Here is a 13,120-nt window from a genome sequence, read left to right on the forward strand (position 1 = left end):
AAAGTACTGAAAAAAATCATCTGTTTTCATCCCATTTGTAAAGTATTTCCCTCAAACTCTTAGATTTCTGGCTACCCCTGAGCACTGAATTCAGAGTATATTGCTCTGTGTGGTGTTCAAACATATTTAAACCAATAGAATAGCCAAGGTGAGAATGAAAACAGTCTAGCTGAGTATTAGCCCATTGCTGAACTGAAATGACCATGCACAAACATGCTATCTAAAAGTCAATAGAATTAGTAACTCCAAAATTTTATATAACATTTTAAATAGAATGGGAGAACAAAACATAGCATACCATTAAGTCATGGCTGCAATCCTATGCACATGTTGCTGAGAAACCATGCATAGTATTACATGGCTGTCATGAACTGTGATGTTTATCTAGAAAAGCAAAATCATTTTATAAAAGAACAGCCAATGTTGGGTGGCAAATCATTCCTTTAATTCCTCCTATTTTTATCTTTACTGTAGATGTTGTTTAAAAGCAACTTGCAGTCCTCAGATAATATCTGTGGAAGTAGTCCTTATCAACATAAGGACTAAGAAAGCTCTTAGATGAAGTGATATTGCCATATCAGGTTATGTAAAGATATTAGAACCTCTGTCTTTTATACCATCCTGTGATGTGGTTTAAGAAATCTGCTTGGTCTTTAGTTATCCTGCTTTAAAATGTCTTATAAGTGGCATCTATGTATGATTAATATCTGTTTATACATACGCTGTATAAACGTTTAAGGTGATCAGATGTAAAGAAAGACACAGCTTTTGAACCTTTAGTAGTGTGGAAGATGGACTTTGGCAGGCGGATCTTGCTTTTGACAAAGCAAGGACAACACATAATGCATTATTTGACAAAGTCCTGCCCACAAAAGCTCATGCCAAGCTAATGCCATAATAAATCCATTAGAGCTGCAAGACTCTTTAGCTGGAATCCTGCGCCTGTTTACCTGGGAGTAAGCCTAATGAACTCAATGGGATTTACTTTTAAGTATACATGTAAAGAATTGCACTGTTCATTGTTTTTGGCATAGCCAACTTTGGACAACTCTGCACAGTGACTGCTGGTGCTGCATGTGCATCACAAATTGCACCAGAAATTTGCTCTAGAGTTAAGATTTCTAGACTAAGGAAGAGGCAAAAAGGAAAACAGTAAAAGGGCATGGCAAAGGACACAACATTTCACTGACCTGCATTGCACAGCCAAGTGCTTAGGAACTATAAGTGGCCTGAGGTCCAAACTAACTGTGATCCCAGAGATCTGTGAGCAAGATCTCCCATGAGGGTTTTTAATTTATTGATTAGATCAGCACATCCATGGGTACTGCAGATTCAGTCAGGGAAGTGGTGCTTGCAGAGAGGATCTTAACTTGTCCCACAACGTCACTTTGCCTATCCAATATGCTCTAACCCAGCTGCTTTGAGCTCATAGGGGAGCCTGCTCTCTGTTCTCCCACATCATAGCAAGTTTGTTCTGAAGGAAACATCAGATACAGAAGGAAGAGAGGCGGAATACTACAGCTATGGATGTCGTAACTCCTCTCTCATGGTTAGGGATGGAAGGATCTGTCAGTTTCAGTTCTCTGTCTCTCATTTTTCTAATCCATTTTTTTTAAAAAAAATCCTCACAGAATTCAACATTTTAGTGTGAATTTCTCCTAATAAACATTTTTGTATATAGTTTTGACAAATATGCACACTTTTGCAAGCAATTTCTTCTAATATAATGCATTTTGGTATGTTATTTTCACTCATATATTCCTTTTTATGTACACTTTCCCCTAATATATGCATCTTTGTAAATACTGCCCTGTAAGAACTGCATCACAAAATTCAGATAAAAGCACATTTCAAAGGATGGCTGTGTTTCAGTTCTCATATTGTACCCGAAAGTGTGAATTTGATAGTTTCTACATCAAATCCCTCCCCCTCCCATCCCTCCTCCCATGCCAAAGCTAAAATTTCTTTAGTGTCTCTTTGGGATCCACCTCTTTTTTTTCCTTGTGGAGTTCCTCATTCCCAGCTAGATGTAAGGTTGGATGACATCAAATTGCTCATGTATCGCTATGATAGACAACCACCCACCTTAAGTTATAGTATTTTCTTGCTTCTTTTAATTCACAAGAACATGATTTCTTATCAGGTCTCCTTGATTGCATATGACTGAGAAGGAAGAACCAACTACCAATCTGTCATTCTTATTCCTTCCATCAGGCTTCTGCAAAACATCTGTTGCTCACTTATTTCGAGCTCGTTTTCTCTTGTTTCTTGGTTTAATGGCACTGGAAATGTCAGCAGTTTCCCATTTGTATTTCTTCTTGTTTTTTTTCTTTTTGGAACCTAAACAATATTATGGGTAAGAGGATGGGGAAAACTGTATGTCAAGATACAGAGCTGCTATTATAAAAGGATAATAAGCATGAGAAGAAAGAGCAGGGGATTATTTAAAGAAATTGATGGGGGTGGGGAACAAAACCTGACAATTTAGCTGGACAAAGCTGTGTGTGTGGTGTGTGTGTGTAAAGAAGCCTCCTTGTTCATTCTCCACCTGCTATTTCTACCACTTTTTCACACACATTGACAGATTTTGAGAATTCAATTTATTTATTTTTTAACTCATGAAAGGGTCCAATCCTATGGTCGGTGGTGGAAAGCAAAAGCAAAGAGGCATCAAGTGCTAAGGCTACTGCACTGGTGAGACTTTGTGATGTAAGACCCCTTGATTTCAAGGGGAACCACACCCTCTTAAGCAGGGATGGGAATCCTGGGGCCTTCCGGATGTTGTCCCATCAGTAATAGCCAGCAGAGCTGGCAATCAGGGATCATGTCAGCCTTTCCCAACCGGTGTGCCTCCAGATGTTGTTGGACAACTCCCATCAGCCTCAGCCATTGGCAATGCTGGCTGAGGCTGATGGGAGTTGTGGTCCAACAACATCTGGAGGCACACTGGTTGGGAAAGGCTGGATCGTGTAGTCCAACATCCCTACTCCTGCTCTTAAGTGTCATAGAGCTGGATCCTGTAATCCTATGCATCTTTATTACAGGATTAACTGTAATCCTATGCATCTTTATTTGGGATGAAACCTCATTGAAATTCATGGGACTTACTCCCAAATAAACATGCACAGAACTGAGTTGTTAGAATGTTTCAACTGTGTTTTTGCAATTGCACTTTGCAAGATATCAGACATAATAAGTTATGGGGTATGGTAGAAATAAAATAAGGGCAACTGATGCCATGAATCATGAATTTCTGCCCATCAGTAAGAATCCCTTCTTGTCACAATGCTGTGAACACAAAACAGCAATTTACACACACTTGCAGGATGAATATGATAACCTTAAGATCCCTGCTTAAGTGAAAGAGGAAACAACCAAGGCTGTTACTCTGTTGTCTCTTTTGCTCAAATGTATAATGTTATGCTTTGGGTTGCAACCTACCAACTTTGAAAATATGAGCACAAAGCTGCAACACACATATAATCTAAATGTGTGCACCGACTGCAAAGGTTTGTCTGGCACGATTTGGGCAGATTCACACATGCATCTTCATTCCCTTTTCACTTGACTACTCAACAATGAATGAATGTGCCAATTGACTTCATTGAACAGGGTGTGAGAGAGTGTGGCTTACCTAAGGATACCCCATGAGTTTATGGCTTAGAAGACATTTTAACTGGTGACTTCCAGCTAGGGATGGGAGGATCTGTCAATTTTGCTTCTCTCTGATTCTCATTTTTCCAATCTTATATTCATTTCTTCACATTTCTCTAGCATTTATCTTAGGATGGAAGAAGACATGACATGGGAGATCCCTAGGGATGTGCAAGAATTTCTGTTCAGTTCTCATTTCAAGCAAAGTTATCAAATTCGCACTTTCCATAACAATATGAGAATGGAAACACAGGTATCCTTTGAAATTTGCACTTATTCAAATTTTGCAGTGCAGTTTGCCAGCCAACCAATGTTTACAAACATGCGTAAATTAGTGGAAAGTGTGCATAAAATAAATATATGAGTGCAAATGACATGCAAAACTCCATTGTATGGTGAGAAATGGATTGCAGAAATGTGTACATTAGTCAAAACTGTCTACAAAAATGTATTCATTAGGAGAAATTCACAATAAAATGCTGGAGAATTTTCATGAGGATTTTTTTTTAAAAAAATCACTAATTGCTGCAGAAATGTGGAGAACTGAATTTAAGATTGGAAAAATGAGAAACTGAGAGAAGCAAAACTGACAAATCTTTCCGTCCCTAGTGATCCCTGATCAGGATCTCCTGCTTTAAAAAATAAAATAAAAACCTAAGGTCACTGTGGCAGCCTGTATCTGATCAGAGCCACTGTGCTAGGTGAAGGGGAGCTGTGCCCTTTCCTCCAAGTTGTTTGCCCAATCAAAACTCACCCAAATGCCAGATTTGAGAGGGAAGCAATTCATATGAGGAAGAAAGAATTAAGCTTTCCAGCACTGTGATTCCAAGATAATCTCCTGCAGCTTTTAATGTTAAAAACAAAACAACAGTGCAGAATGTCCTGATCATTTATTTAATATATTTTATTGTAATTCTATCCTATATTTCTTCCATCATGGAGCCCAAGTTGGTGTATATGTGGTGCCTAGGCAGTTACCCCTGTGGACCCTGAACAGACTTAGGCCACCTTAGGTTCAATGAGGTAGTGACTTCATGTGCCTCCAAACCAAGAATAGTCAAAGTGGTGCCCTCTAGTGTTTTGCTCTACAACTTTCTCATCAACCTTTACTGTTTGCCATGCTGGCTGGGGTTGATGGGAGCTGTAGTCCTCAGCATCTAGGCAGTGCTGTGTTGGCTCCCTGCTTCAAACTATACTCTGCACCTCCTGCATCATGTAGTGTAATGTTTAGTCACTACAGTATAGCAGTGGATGTCTGTCACAACATACACATCACAGTCTTCCATGAAAAAGCTGCAACCCATTTTTTAAAAGATAATTGATTAATCATGTGAGTAGTGGTCAATTAATGTCTCAGTTAAATTTATATACAGGAAAAATAAACATTTCATAAGCAAGAACCATATATTTCACTTTTAGATCAGGCACACATTTGTTGTAGCAGGCATTATCTTTCTTAGAAAAGGCATTCCTCCTGTGTGTGACAGAAAGCAGAACATGTCTTCTAAGATGGTGCTAGCCATCCATGATTCTTACAAGCACTCATTCTTAATACTTTTAAATGATTTCCTCCCCTGATTAATTTGAATGCAGCTTTTTAGTTGATTAAAAGCTTTTCACATCAATAAACTGATTCATTGATTAAAAATTGCAGTCCAAGTTAACACCAGTTACCTACAAATAGGCATGGGGGAGAAATTGGATTCAGTTTCCATTTATAGCCAAATCTATCAAATTTGCACTTTCTGAAACAATATGAAAACTGAAACACAACACCCTTTCACACTTATCTGAATTTTTAAATGCAGTTCTCCAACCAATGTTTACAAAAATGCATATCTGATGGGAAAATGTGCATAGAAATGAATATATTAGTGAAAATAACATATAAAATGAATTATATAAGGAGAAATTGCTTGCAAAATGTGTACATTAGTCAAAACGGCATACAAACATGTTTATTAGAAAAATTTCTAACATTAAAATGCTGAATAATTGTCATGAGGGTTTTAAAAAAAAGAAAAAAAATTGCTGCAGAAATGTGGAAAACTAAATACAGTCTCAGCAGGAGATGCAGCTGCAATTAGGCCACTCAAGAATCTTTTTTTTATACGACCTTTCCCCGGGGTGGGATCGTAGCTCAAAGAACATGCTGTACATGCAGAATGTCTCCAAGTCCGTTCCAAGAATATCCCAGTGAAAAGGATCGGGTATAACACAGTAGAAAAGATCTCTGCCTGAGACCATGGAGAGCCAGTGCAAGTCTGAGGATACAACACTGGCCTGGAACAAGGCAGCTTTCTTTGTTCCTATGTTGCCCTTGCTCTGGAATGATATGTGAAAATGCATCTAATATACAGGTAACTCTTGAACAGGTTTTGAAACAATTAATCAGTCCCCCTCAGCTAATCCACATTAGTGTTATTTAATATTTATACACAACATCAATCTACACGGCACTGAACAGGATAACATAACAAGGAACAATAATCCCTGCTCCCAAAGAGCTTACAGTCTCTTTATTTTGACAGTAGTGGAAGACAGAGTGAGCGAGAAAAGGGAATCCTAAAGGTAACAAGAGATGAATGTGAGTATACCATGTCTGCATTTTTTTGCTTTGGAAACAAATTATCTGGCATTTACCTGCCTTGAGACTTGGAAAATAGTTGCCTGTGGCAAAAGTTGAAGAACATGGCCTACCTCTGGCAGATGCAGAGCTCATTACAATCTGTCCATCATTTCTCCTCCAAGTGTAGGAGAAGTACAAACTTAATGTGTACAATTTACATGGTGTTGTGCATGTGCGTGTGTGCTTTCTTTTGGAAAACCCATTACACATGGGACTGAAGGAACCTGACAGGAAATGGACCTAGTTTGGTCTATCCTTCCCCATGCATATCCTCATTGTACTAACTAGAAGAAATTCACTTGTATGTCTATGGACTATTTGGCAAGTGAGCAGAGCAATCCAAAGTATAGGACACCAGTGTAATTTACACCAGGGTGAATCATGCTGAGGGTGAATCATGCAGGAGCAGGGCTACTGCCGGCTGAGCTGGTCCAAACCTGACAGAGGAAAAACAAGCCTTTGGAATAGAGTTGGATTTATAACACCCTTTTTGCCAGGGTAACTTCCCCCTGGATTGCTTGGTCACATGACCGAGCTAATGGAGTGTGGAATAGGGGTAAGTCTCCCCCTGCCCCGCTACTGTCACTCCCCCATAACACCTCATTTTTGGAACTTTCCTCAGCCTCTGCTCAGTCAGCTCTCGGCTGAGCCCTGGCTGAGCCAGGATGGAGGATTTATGCCATCGTATCTCCTGCTGAGCCAGGATATAAAACTGATTGTTTTTAGTGTGCTGCCAAAGCTTCCTGTGGCTGTTATGGAGGTAGTGGTGGTTGTTTTGTTTGTATGGTGCAATATATTTATATGTGTTTTTAGCACTGTTGCAAGTTGCTTGGAGACCTGGGGTAAGAAGTGACTAACAAATCTAAATAATAATAATAATAATAATAATAATAATAATAATAATAATAATAATAATAAAATTCCTTCAGCTAGCAGAGCTCTGGCTGAGCCTAGGCTCAGCTGGAGATCCACCTATTCAAAACTCCACTCATCCTGGCAGATCTCAGGTTTGGATTGCTCCCCAAAATATGAATGAAATGCCACATTGAACTTTTCTTGATCCTCTTGGGACACATATATTTTAATAGGCACACTCAATGAGATGTAAGTAGATCATGATGACTAAAATCTTAATGGGACATGGTCATGAGAAACATTGAGTTTTGCGGCAAGGAAGTATGGAGTCCAAGAAACCATTATAACATAGCATAAATTATTGGTAGCACTATCAAGTTTACTGAGTAATTCTAATGATGATGATTATAATGGAGATAGTGATGTATCCCTATAAAAGTGGCTCTTTTAGTTTATGAAGAATTTTTAGAATCCATTTCTGCACCAGACCTTTTCTTGCTATTAGGAGAAAAAAATGCTGGGTGTATGATTGAAACAAAACCTTTTTTCACTCTTCCTAAAGGATTCCTTTCCCCTTAAAATATCAGTTACATTGCTATTGAGATCTGGAAGTCACACTCAGCAATAGTGGCTCTGGAAGAAGCAATTTGCCATAGAGGCTTTGCAAGTCTTAAGCTTTTGCTCTGTTGACATATTCCAAAAGAGGGGAGGGGAGGGAAGAGAGGCATATCTGCCAAAAATAAGAAGTCCTTTTCCCTTCTGTGATGTCAGAAGGTTGGATATGTACAGCCTTGGAAAGTTGTATAAATCATTTTTATACAGAGAACTGTCTTAGAAAACTAGACATTTCAGTACAAAGGAATCCATTCATTGAAAGAATGTCTCCACAAGGTTGTTATATGAGTTATACTATACACAAGAGGATGTTGCAAAGCATCCCTTCTTTTTAGGTATTGTTGCGCTATACATGGCTACCATCCTCGTGCAAGGAAGAGCCACCTATTAGTATTACAAGAAATCCTATAACAATGCTGAAAATATTGATACAAAACAACTGCAAGTAGATACAAGCATAGCAAATAACCCTTGTTTTAATGGTTCACCAAGAATTTCTAGCTTTAAAAAGTCTGCCAAGAAAATAGTAACATTTTAAAATGTCTTTTTCATAGGTTTAAACAGTTATTTCCCCCCACCTACAAAATGTCCAAACAGTGCCTAGCCAAGAAATAAATAAGCATTGCATATGCATAAAATGGAAGAGGTGCCTTTATTTTTGTAGAATACTGCATTTGAATCATAGAAATAGTTGCTTTGGTTTATGGAATGATTATCAAAAATGGGCAGAATTGAAATAGGGCTCCAGATAGCAACACTTTCCATAACTGTGACTGCAATCCATAATGAATAGTATCCAATATCTTTTTCAGCCTACCATTTAATTAACGGAAGGTGAAAACATGAATCTGAACGCTAACATCATGCTATTGATAGCAAACTTTCAAAGTATGCTGCTTTTTACATTACCTTATGGAGCAGCATGGCGTTGATGGGTATGGACTAGACCAGCCTTTCTGATCGAGATGAGTAAATCTTAATCATCATGATTTCATCTACTTAAACTGTATTTGCATTTTTGCATTGCTCTATTTTATAAAATGTATCATTTGTTCCTAACAAATGCATGGCAATTGTCACATTTGTATCCTCACTACAGCCCTGTGAGTTAGGTGAGGCTGAGTGCATGAGTGGCCCAAGGTTAGTAAGCAAGTTTTATGCTAACACAGGTCCTAATTCTGGTCTCTTTGATCTAACACCCTGACCACTACACCACCCTAACTCCCAAAATACTCTGTAGTGAACATGCAGTAACCACATAATTCCATGACAGAAAATGAGATTTTTCTTCAAATATTTGAGTCATGCACTTTCATCTCAGCTCCAAAAACCCAATGATTACAGCACTATCTTATGTATGTTTACTCAGAAGCACATCTCAATTGCAATCTAAAGCTGCAATCCGAAATATCAGTTGCACCTAGTAGCTCCATGTCAGTAGGGCAGTGGAATCTGGTCTGGGTTTTAATCCAAACTTTCAAGGAGCTGTCCAAAGTGCAGCACCTTGGACAGCTCCTTGAAAGTTTGGACTAAAACCCCGAGCAGATTGCACTGCCCTACTGACATGGAGCCACAAGCTGTGACTGCTAAATACACTTACTGAGGGCTAGCCTCCATTGAATACAGTGAGACTTGTAGCCTAGTAAACACACATAGGGTTGCATTAACCAATCATAGGCAGAATGTGACCAAAAGAAATACATTGCATAAACAGAAGTTTATCAATATTTATGTAGTTAAATTATTTTGCAGTACCTGCTTCAAGAACAGCAATTGTCCAGTTTCTTAAAACAAATGTCTCCCATCAAGTTGTTAGAATGATATGTAAACTGAATTGCTATCAAGTATTTTAAAACATTTTCAGCCCAATGCTATGCACGCTTGGTCAAAAGTAAGAATCACATTTGCAAATGAGTTGTGCAATAATATGGCAGTCAGATTCACTTCCTGAAATATGCCTTTTTAGAATATGTTGTCATAGTAAATTAAAATTCATTGACCCCAATTCATAGATCCCCAGATGGAGGATATGTACATAATGTTACCTCTGTTTATGTGCAGAGTGAATGCATGTGCATTTGAAGTGGGAAGCAGACATGTATACAAGCTCCATCTCAACATCCCAGCACATGCTGGCTCCACTGCACATTTTCCTTTATTCAGCCTGAAGGTCTAAAGGTAGATTCTAAGTGCATTCAATACTGCAGGGGTCGTGATTACAGGGAAGGATCTGTGCACATTCAGCTGAACACTCTTAGAATCTCCTTTCAGACCTTCACGCTCAGCATACAAAGGCCAGAAGATAAGCTGGTGTGTGTACAGCCACAGGGAGGGGAGCTGGCATGCACTTCCCCACACCTCTTTAAACTCACATACATTCACCTGAATGCAGTCAGAACACTTCACCTTGGATACACATTCTCTGGCACTGGAAATCCACTGATCATCCTGGTAAAGTTGCTTTCACTATAGGCTCATTCATACATTACACTGAACATAAGTACAAACTGTCTCTAAGCATGTACAATGTTGGTTTGTACTGCTTAACTATCGTATATACAGGTCCACAGACTGTACACTTGTTGAATGTTACATGTGAATAACTGTGGTGTACAGTTTGTCTGTGTACACAGATTGTATGCTCATTGGATATATTATGTGAACACCCCTTATAGTTTTCTTAATGCTGAGTAGTATCAATAATGGAGGCTTCAACTGAAACCACATTACACGGGGACAGTGGTAGTTCTGCACATGAAATAGTATGACCAACAGAATACAGTAAAACCAGACATTAGCACACAAAGGAGTGAATTCTCAGAGAAGTCTGTTCCTTCCATTTGAATGTGAAATGCTGTGATGAGGCTTGACATCATGTTGTGAATCATGTGGTACACATTAGTCACACATTTGATATATGGCAAAAGGTGTATCAGTGGCCAAAGCACATATACCTTCACTACAGCTTGATATGACACTGAGCCAGATTTTTCTTGTTTTCGATAGACCATTCACCCCCTCCACCATGAAAACTGGGAGACAAATTTTGCTCAGTACTTTTGTACCATTTGGGGAGTTTTGTTCTTTTTACTAATTCTCTATCCATTCCTCATATCTACTTTCACAGTAACATAGAATGTTATATTTGACATTATCTTCAGAAATCTTAGGTATGTAAGTGATAGATGGTAGGAAAAAAGCAAACACCTTGGTCCCCTTTTAGACATTCCATCACACGATGAAGCTAATACAGCTTTTGCCACTTCCCTAAATCCAGGATTTCACACTAGGGTGACTTCCGCAAGACATTTCAACTACTCATTTAAGTCATGCTAGCCTTCCCCATACCCCACCCACCTACCTCCCCACTCCCATTCCTTAGTTTACAGGAATGATTCGGATTTCATAGACAACAATAATAAATTTAAAAACAATTTGTAGGTAGCAGCTGATGATAATTTTTCTAAAAAGTCAGTTTTAAATTAGCATTGTGGCCCCTTAAACCAAGTGTAGGGCTCTGTCTGCAAAAAAATGTGCTGACTTCCATTTACCCATCTTGCTGGCCCAAAGTCTGAAGCTCAGAAGTGTGAAGGTTGTGGTGGAGGAAAACATTTTTCCTGCTGTACATGTGCAAAGAGATTGGACCTCTCGGAGGCTGTCCCAGCCTCCCTATGAAAGTAGAATGTTGCCGGGGGACAGAAGTTTGATCTTTCAGAGCCCCGGAGAAAACGGGGAGATTCTCGGTCTTGGCTGTTGGCTTTGACCCACTTTGCACTTCTCCTGTTAAGCCATTCTGGCTGGCCTCTGAAGCAAGGGCTTCGTAAGTCTCTCTCGTGTGCTTGATAACTTCCACGATTTCTTTCTCTTTCAGGAGGCTGCTGAGGCACACATTTGACAGCTGGCAGCTTTTGCTTTCGTGGGAGGTTGCTTGGTTGCCCGGCAAATATCTAAAAAGGTCCTCGGTGGGTGTATGTGCTGACTTTCTGTCCTTTGTGTTGAGAGTTTGGCTCACCATTTTGTTTAGATATGTAGCCTGGAGCAAAGAAAACAAAAAAGGAAGGGATGAAATATTAGTAACAGAACATATTAACAGCAAGGGAGCTTGGAGAATGCAAAATGTTCCCAGCAATGTCTGGAGCTATGCAACAGACTAGGCATTTTCACTGATGGTTGATTCAAATAGGGACAAATATCAAAAGCTGTCAGAAATCCTTAGGCATGAGAAGTAGGATGGAGGACTCTCCTTATAAAGTTGGAAGAAAAGGTACAAATTTACACACAATAACTGACTTTGTAATGTATTTTGTTTGGAAGGATGGAAATATAAATATTGCCACCCTGGATCCCTTTTGAGAAAGGTGGGATATGATGATGATGATTGATGATGATGATGATGATGAAAGAAACACATCAGTATTTGGATTTTAAGAACAGATTTATGGAGAACTATGGCAATGTGTTATGCTTGTGGATATTCTTCAACATACTAAAAGCCCCCTCTAATGATCAGACAACCTGGGGCACTTCCAGAGGGGTGTTAAAAAAAACTATTGCCAATGACCCATTTGCAATATCTGAATGACCCCTTACAGTACTACGCCCCACCAGGAAGCCCTCTTGCTGAATGTAGTTTACCTCTGCAGAATGGTGTTAAACATCCACATTGAACACCTGGGACTATAAGCACATTGATCCTCACTGGATCAAAGTGATGCATGCGTCTTCTAACTAAGAGACAGTCAGCATGGTTAGCTGCATTGGAGAAGAGGACACTGAATCCATGTCCCTTAGTTTCCCACCATATCAATATATAACTGATGCTATCAAAGATCTTGCTTTCTTATTTTACTAGAGCACCTCAGCTGATGCTCCCCATGTTGCTGTAGTAAATTCTGTAGCAAGCAATCCCATGGGTCAAGTGGCTAACATGATTACTTCCAATACTGATATTGCAGTCACCTGGGGGGCTGGTATGGGAAATAATGTTATCAGTAACCCACCCCATATGAGAGATTGGCTATATGGGGGCATGGCTCAGGGATAGAGAACATACTTTAAAGGAAGAGGCACGCAGGTTCAGTCTCCAGAATCAGAAAACAGGTGATGTCAAATAACTCTGCGTCTGCGTCTGTTTTAGTATTGCTTAATATGTTTTTAAATAATGTTTTTAACCTTTTTTTAAAGTTGTTTTTTTAAAAAAATGTTTTTAACTCTGTTTTGTTTTAATGAATTTTAAGATATGTTTTTATGAAGTTTTAAAAGTGTTTTTAGCGCTTTGCCGCCCTGGTCTCCTGCTGGGAGGAAGAGCGGGATACAAATTAAATAATAAATAAATAAATAAACTCTGTCTGAGATCCAGGAGAACTG

At 39.1% G+C, this 13,120-nt stretch overlaps 1 long non-coding RNA gene and 1 pseudogene across 1 annotated transcript in view; one reads left to right on the forward strand and one right to left on the reverse strand.

The window, feature by feature from the left end:
- The window catches only part of LOC133363721 (uncharacterized), a 729,805-nt gene that overhangs the window by 661,394 nt on the left and 55,291 nt on the right, over window positions 1-13,120 (forward strand). The gene's annotated exons all lie outside the window — the stretch shown is intronic.
- LOC133363719 (serine-rich coiled-coil domain-containing protein 1-like) overlaps window positions 11,301-13,120 on the reverse strand; it is a 243,807-nt pseudogene continuing 241,987 nt past the window's right edge.

This window comes from Rhineura floridana, chromosome 9, assembly GCF_030035675.1.
Source record: "Rhineura floridana isolate rRhiFlo1 chromosome 9, rRhiFlo1.hap2, whole genome shotgun sequence".
Taxonomy (NCBI): Eukaryota; Metazoa; Chordata; class Lepidosauria; order Squamata; family Rhineuridae; genus Rhineura; species Rhineura floridana.